The following is a 6,287-nucleotide window of genomic DNA, read 5'->3' as shown; positions in this document are numbered from 1 at the left end:
ATCAAACAGCACTCTCCAACACTGAACAACATGCAGTCTTCATTTAAATTATATATATTTTAAATGTTCTCTCCATGATTACTGTTTAGTGTTTTATTTGTTTAATTATCATTATATTTAGCAACCGTACTTTGACAATGTATAAAGACTTGTGTAAATTCATTTTATTCTGCTTTAGATACTGAAGATGGAATCTGATAGCATTCCGAAACGTTTATCCATGTCTTCTTTTTGTCAATAAACAATGTTGTATATCATAAGTGTCGTAATTTTGTTTATCATCAAACATAAGTGAATGTGTAAAATAATATCTTCAGTCCCAATGAATAATTTTGTGAGTGTTAAGTTACTTCTGTGTTCCGTATAATGTTTGTTAGAATGGTGAGAGGCTTTCCAAAAACAAGTAGTTATGACGTACCACACTTTCAAATCATGTAAATGATCCAAGCATTGTACCCGTAACCCTAAGTTACATACGTCACAGACTATTCTAACTAACATATAGTGGGTTGAAAACCCCCAAGTGATAGCAATATGTACAGATTATCTGTGTCATTCCTTGAATCGGCTCAGCCTACCACTAAGGAGTGGATACAAAACAATACAAACTTCTAGCCCTTGCTGTGTGTAACCTTTGCCTGTCTAAAAGGATTAGCGCGTTTACGACCTTATGACGTGTGGTCAACATAAATGTGATTAACTGTATTCACGAACTGCCAGAAAATTCAGAAAAATTATTCGATTATACCCGAATAAAGATATATTCTATTGTAATCATGGAAGAGTAAAAAAAAAAAAACACAAAAAACTTGGCGAATAATCTTTAATCCCTTTAGAATAGAAACCAAGATGTTTGCATTATAAGTTGTATTTTGGTGTTTCGTAAAATATGTGTATATATATGTGTGTGTGTGTGTGTGCGTGTGTGCGTGTGTATATATACATTTCTATTATAGTTGTAACAAATACACGATCGCACTAACAAATCTATAACAAAACAATCATACCATATATACTTTTATCTTTTTTTATCAATTTAGCTGCTGGTCAAGTTAAGAATCTAACCTTATCACATTTTTTTCCAGTTTTTAAAGTAAATATTATATTTATCTTGTAGATAGCTTTCTAGGCTACATACCAGAAGACAGATTAACGTCAAAGAAAAAAAAGTAGATAATGGCGAAAAATCATCAATTCTGTTTATATCTATGATTTATGTTTTGCAATTATCTGTATTACATCAAAGGATTACAATTATCTGTATTACATCAAAGGATTATAGCATTGCTCTAAAGAGATAATTATGTAGTTTTTGTTTCAGAGCAAAGCCTCATCGGGCTATCTGCTGTGATCACCGCGGGAATCGAACACCGGATTTTAACGTTGTAAGTCCGTAAAGTGACCGCTGTCCCACTGGAGGACAGATAATTATAGAAAAATACTACATTTTTATTATAGATGTACGGGCCAATAAACACGTGTTCGTGCCAGTAAAACTGTAACACAACAATGTGAAATTTTCCCATTTATTTATATATTTGGGGTCAGTAATTAAATGTAACAAAAACACGTAAAACACATCTTTTTTTTATTAAGACCGTATTTTATATGGTTAAACCAAAACAAATAAGAGCGTGCGTCTTCTATGTCAAAGTTCGTTGCATAAGAAGTAAAAGTTTCTTAATTTGATTTTTTCAGTGAAGAAATACGTAAGAAAATTATATCAATATGATAGTACAGAAGAAAACTTTCCGTTATCGCATTATATGTTTGATTTTGAGAAGGGTCTTAAATTTAAAGTCAATCATGCATAAGTCAATCATAAGTAAGAATTTTTATTGGGTGAAGAAATAACATCATGGGAATTTCGCCAAGTATTACGCACTACTCTATGAGCTTTCATTCAATGTCACCATGTACGAGAAGTTCCTGAGGCGAAAAGTTTCCGAAATCAGGAAATTCGTATTTCCTTTCCTGAATCATATTACACAAAACCACGATTCTGCTTGACATTAGAACTAATGAAGGACAAACTTCCGAATTTCAGATTAGTTTCTAAGCCTTTATTCAATGATATTAAAAACACAGAGAGGAAAGGTACATCAAAACAACAACATCAACATTATTTTACTTTTTTACTTTGGCTACTTGAAAGCTTATTGTGTTGAAAGTTTAAATGTTTGGGCTCTAAAGTAAATACACCAGAAATTTAAGATAATTTAATTTGTTTAAAAGCTATGGCACACTAATAAAGTTTTAAAAAACAGCCAGATTTCGACGGTAGTTTTCAAATTCTTCAGTTTTAAGTGAGCCAGGCGAAGAGCCCAGGGATAGCATCTGTACTGAGAATCGACAGTTACAAGGCTCGTGCTGCTATATACCGGTAACTACGTTCTGTATTTTCAGTTTTGAAGGCATTATTGCCCTAACAATGAATTCTTCTATTCGGTAAACAGCAGCCGTCTAGGCGGCGAGTGCTGCTGTCTGGTTTCACTTTCTCAACAGTTTTAAATTCAAGATTGCTATAGTTGAACCTTGGGGTCTTTCATGTGACCATTTAGCCCGTGTGACGCATAATGTGCCATTCACCTTGAACATACCGAATATCAGCTTTTAAATCATTGTGTCTATAGATGATACTATTAAGTTCTTGCTGACATAAAATACGCGAACAAAATTGCACACAAATTGTTTTAAACGACAATTCACGTTTCTTTTTGTTTGTTTTTTTTTGTCAGCAAATCCATAAGCGCCCCCAGATTCCCTTTGATCTCCAATTATGGGGCATCCTTGCGTTTATTTTAAATTTTTCTTCGTTTATATTTTGTCCTGATTAAATGGAAATGACAAATAGTTTTGTTAAAAGTTTGAGGAGAAGATCAAAACTTAAATAAAGATATAGAAAGGTACAACTGCGACTGACTTTCTAGATAAACTAGGCCAAACATGTAACTTTCTCTGTTGTATCGATGTTAGTAAGTAAAAGCGGATGGACATGTGAAGTATGTTGTATCGATGTTAGTAAGTAAAAGCGGATGGACATGTGAAGTGTGTTGTATCGATGTTAATAAGTAAAAGCGGATGGACATGTGAAGTATGTTGTATCGATGTTAATAAGTAAAAGCGGATGGACATGTGAAGTATGTTGTATCGATGTTAGTAAGTAAAAGCGGATGGACATGTGAAGTATGTTGTATCGATGTTAGTAAGTAAAAGCGGATGGACATGTGAAGGATGAATATTTTCAGGTTAAAAGTACATATTTCGATTTGAAAGGTTGTTACAAAAAAGTCAAACACAGGGAGTAATTCAGCAAATTTATATTGTTTGTTTTGAAATTAAGCACAAAGCTACACAATGGGCTATCTGTGCTCTGCCCACCACGGGTATCGAAACCCGGATTCTAGCGTTGTAAGTCCACAGACATACCGCTGTGCTACTGGGGGACCTTTATATTGTACAGAAAGATTATATTATTAAAGCCTTGCTTACGAAGTTTATCAACATACGTTTGATGAAATCAAAAACATAAAAGTTTATGCTAACAAATCTGGTATAAGGTGTTGAAATGTTTCCTCAAACAGGACGTAGCAGTCACGTCTGACGTGTCAGGTAGCTAGAAGGAAGAAACGTTCATTTGTCGACAAAGAATCCCCGTTTATATATGAAGAAACGGTTGTATATTTACCCTAAGGTAAAATGTTTTCCTTTTACTTCATAATTTAGCATAAATGTATATATATTCGTGTATAAACCGCACTTCAAAGTTTGAAATCATAAGTATAAAAAATGATTCGTGTTTTTGTTTAAGCAACTTAATCAAAGTTTACACAAAAATGTCGACATTTCTCCTGCCGCAATTCATATATATAAGACCAGTTATTAAATTTATGGTGTTGGGAAATGTCATTAAAGGCTAAATAGTTTCAGTAGCATTTTTTCAATATTGTTAATTTGTGTTTTTTTTTTTGTTGTTGTTGTTGTTAAGCGTAGACTGCAAAATACGATTTCTGTCTAATCACACCGCAGGGATCGAACAACGTATAAAAATTATTTACATTATAAGCATTTAAGTCTAACACCGTGCCAGCAAACAAACCTTAGTAACTGGTACTAATGAACAAAGGGATGGTATAAGTTACCACCAGCAACAACAACAACAACAAAAATCGTGCTCCGCATCTTGGAGTCGTGGGGTGTTATAAGAGTTGCGGTCGAATCCCAGTATTCGATTAGAGGAACTTATAAGTTGGCGGTGGGTGATGTTGATTAGCTGTCTTCCCTCTTGCTTGGAACTTGAAAATTAGCGACGGCTAGCGCAGATAACCCTAGAGTAGCTTTGCGCGATGTTCAACGAACAACAACGCTGCAAGGCTATTTATCAAGATGCACGATCGGACGTGGCGACGTGGACTGTAACGACGTGATGAAAGTGCTATGTTGTATAAATATAATGTATTTAACCTATGTATATGATAAATATGCATGGAGCTAAAAACCGTTAGATTAAATAGTGTTTCGAGTGGACACTCTTTTGTAGAGATTACATATGTTTGACATATTTTGCACATGAGGAAACCGTCTGCTCCACATTTATTGTAACAGTTTGTACTTCACTGTGGTTTGTTAGGCCACTTTTTGAATACAAGACACATTGGCCGCAGGTAGACATCGGTTAAATTGGGGGAGTATTTACAATAAAAAAACTGGTATTTAGTAGTTTTCAAGGTTGTTTAGATTATAAATAAACTGGATATAGTGTTGGGAAACATTTAAGTAAACGACAAACACGAGGCGTTCTTCCTTCCAGCCTCGATGTACAGATTTAGCTAGAATTCGTACTTCATCCGGTATTTTCAGAAGAATACGCCCAACGTTAGCTAATAATTCGTTAAATCTGCCGAAATCAGTTTAAACACACATAACCAAGGTTTAGGCATATCCAGGTACCGTGGAACCTCTGGGGGTCAGGATATTAAAGCTATCTCCAATTTGCATACATGATCTTAAAAATAAGTTTTATATTAAGCTCATTTTGAAAAACAAAAACACATAAATCAACGTCACTATTTTTGACTAACATACAGTAACAACGTATTGATATCAGGTCCCTCCTCTGTAGCGATTAAAAACGGACTCAATGCGTTAAACTGCTGCTGTGTAACTGGTGTTTCAAATAAATCGTCTGTGTATGAGTTTGTGTCATGTTTTATTTTTAGCGAAAAGCTATACAATGAGATATCTGCGCTCTGTTCATCGCCGGAAATCGAACCCCGGATTTTAGCGTTGCAAATCCGTGAATTTACCGCTGACCCACCGGGACAAACCATCGGGAGCCATGAAGTTTTGATTATGCTTTGGATCACCGACTTATGGCGGTATCGATAGTAGTTAACAGGCTCACAACGTATTAACTCAACGCGCTGTCGAAGTAGCCAATCACACTTCACGTTGCATAGTACATTTTATCATTTTAAAAAGTGCCGCATACCTCAACTTCTGTCTCATACAGAAACTAGAGATTACATAGTATAGGTAGTATTTGCAATCCCTACTTCTGACACATCTCGGCAACACTTTCCTAACATATCTAAGCATTAGAACCATAACACGCTCACTGAGTACCCTATATAATACCTGTATATTAATGATATAAGTAAAAATATGAGGCATAGCAACTCGTTGAGTCAATACATTATAACCCTGTGAGCCTATCTACAGTGCCATAAAGGGTTGGTCAAAGGCGTAGTCGAATCTTTCGACAATGAGTTGAGTCAATACGTTATGATTCTGTTGGCTACTGATACATGTGTTGATCCAACGCATTGTAAAGACATCACGTGATTGAAAACAATGTTATCATTGGCTTGTAGCAAAACGCATTGAACCAATTTCTTATGGCCACGTGGCTTGAAATACATGTTTCTTACTAGGTATGATATTAAATGTATGCATTTCGAACAGCGTGTATATCACAACACTGACCAAATCGTTTTGTAAACAACTCAAGTGTTAGTACTTTGTAGCATTCATAACTCTATAACTGCTACAATATTATAAACAAATAACATACCATTTAATTAGTGAATCTCCTCTAAATTCCCAAGATGTACAACAAGTCAATTGCCCTGAACATACTGAACAAACTGGTATGTCATTTGTTGATAAGGTCTTAGCGATCGCGAAGCTAAGACTAAAAACAGTGTAAAAGAAATGTAAGCAAACCACATCTTTAAATATTTAATATATATTGTTACGTCTCCGTTCGTTCGTTAATTTTCCATAAA

Source organism: Limulus polyphemus, unplaced genomic scaffold (genome assembly GCF_000517525.1).
Source record: "Limulus polyphemus unplaced genomic scaffold, Limulus_polyphemus-2.1.2 Scaffold167, whole genome shotgun sequence".
Lineage (NCBI taxonomy): Eukaryota > Metazoa > Arthropoda > Merostomata > Xiphosura > Limulidae > Limulus > Limulus polyphemus.
This window is presented reverse-complemented; position numbering follows the sequence as displayed.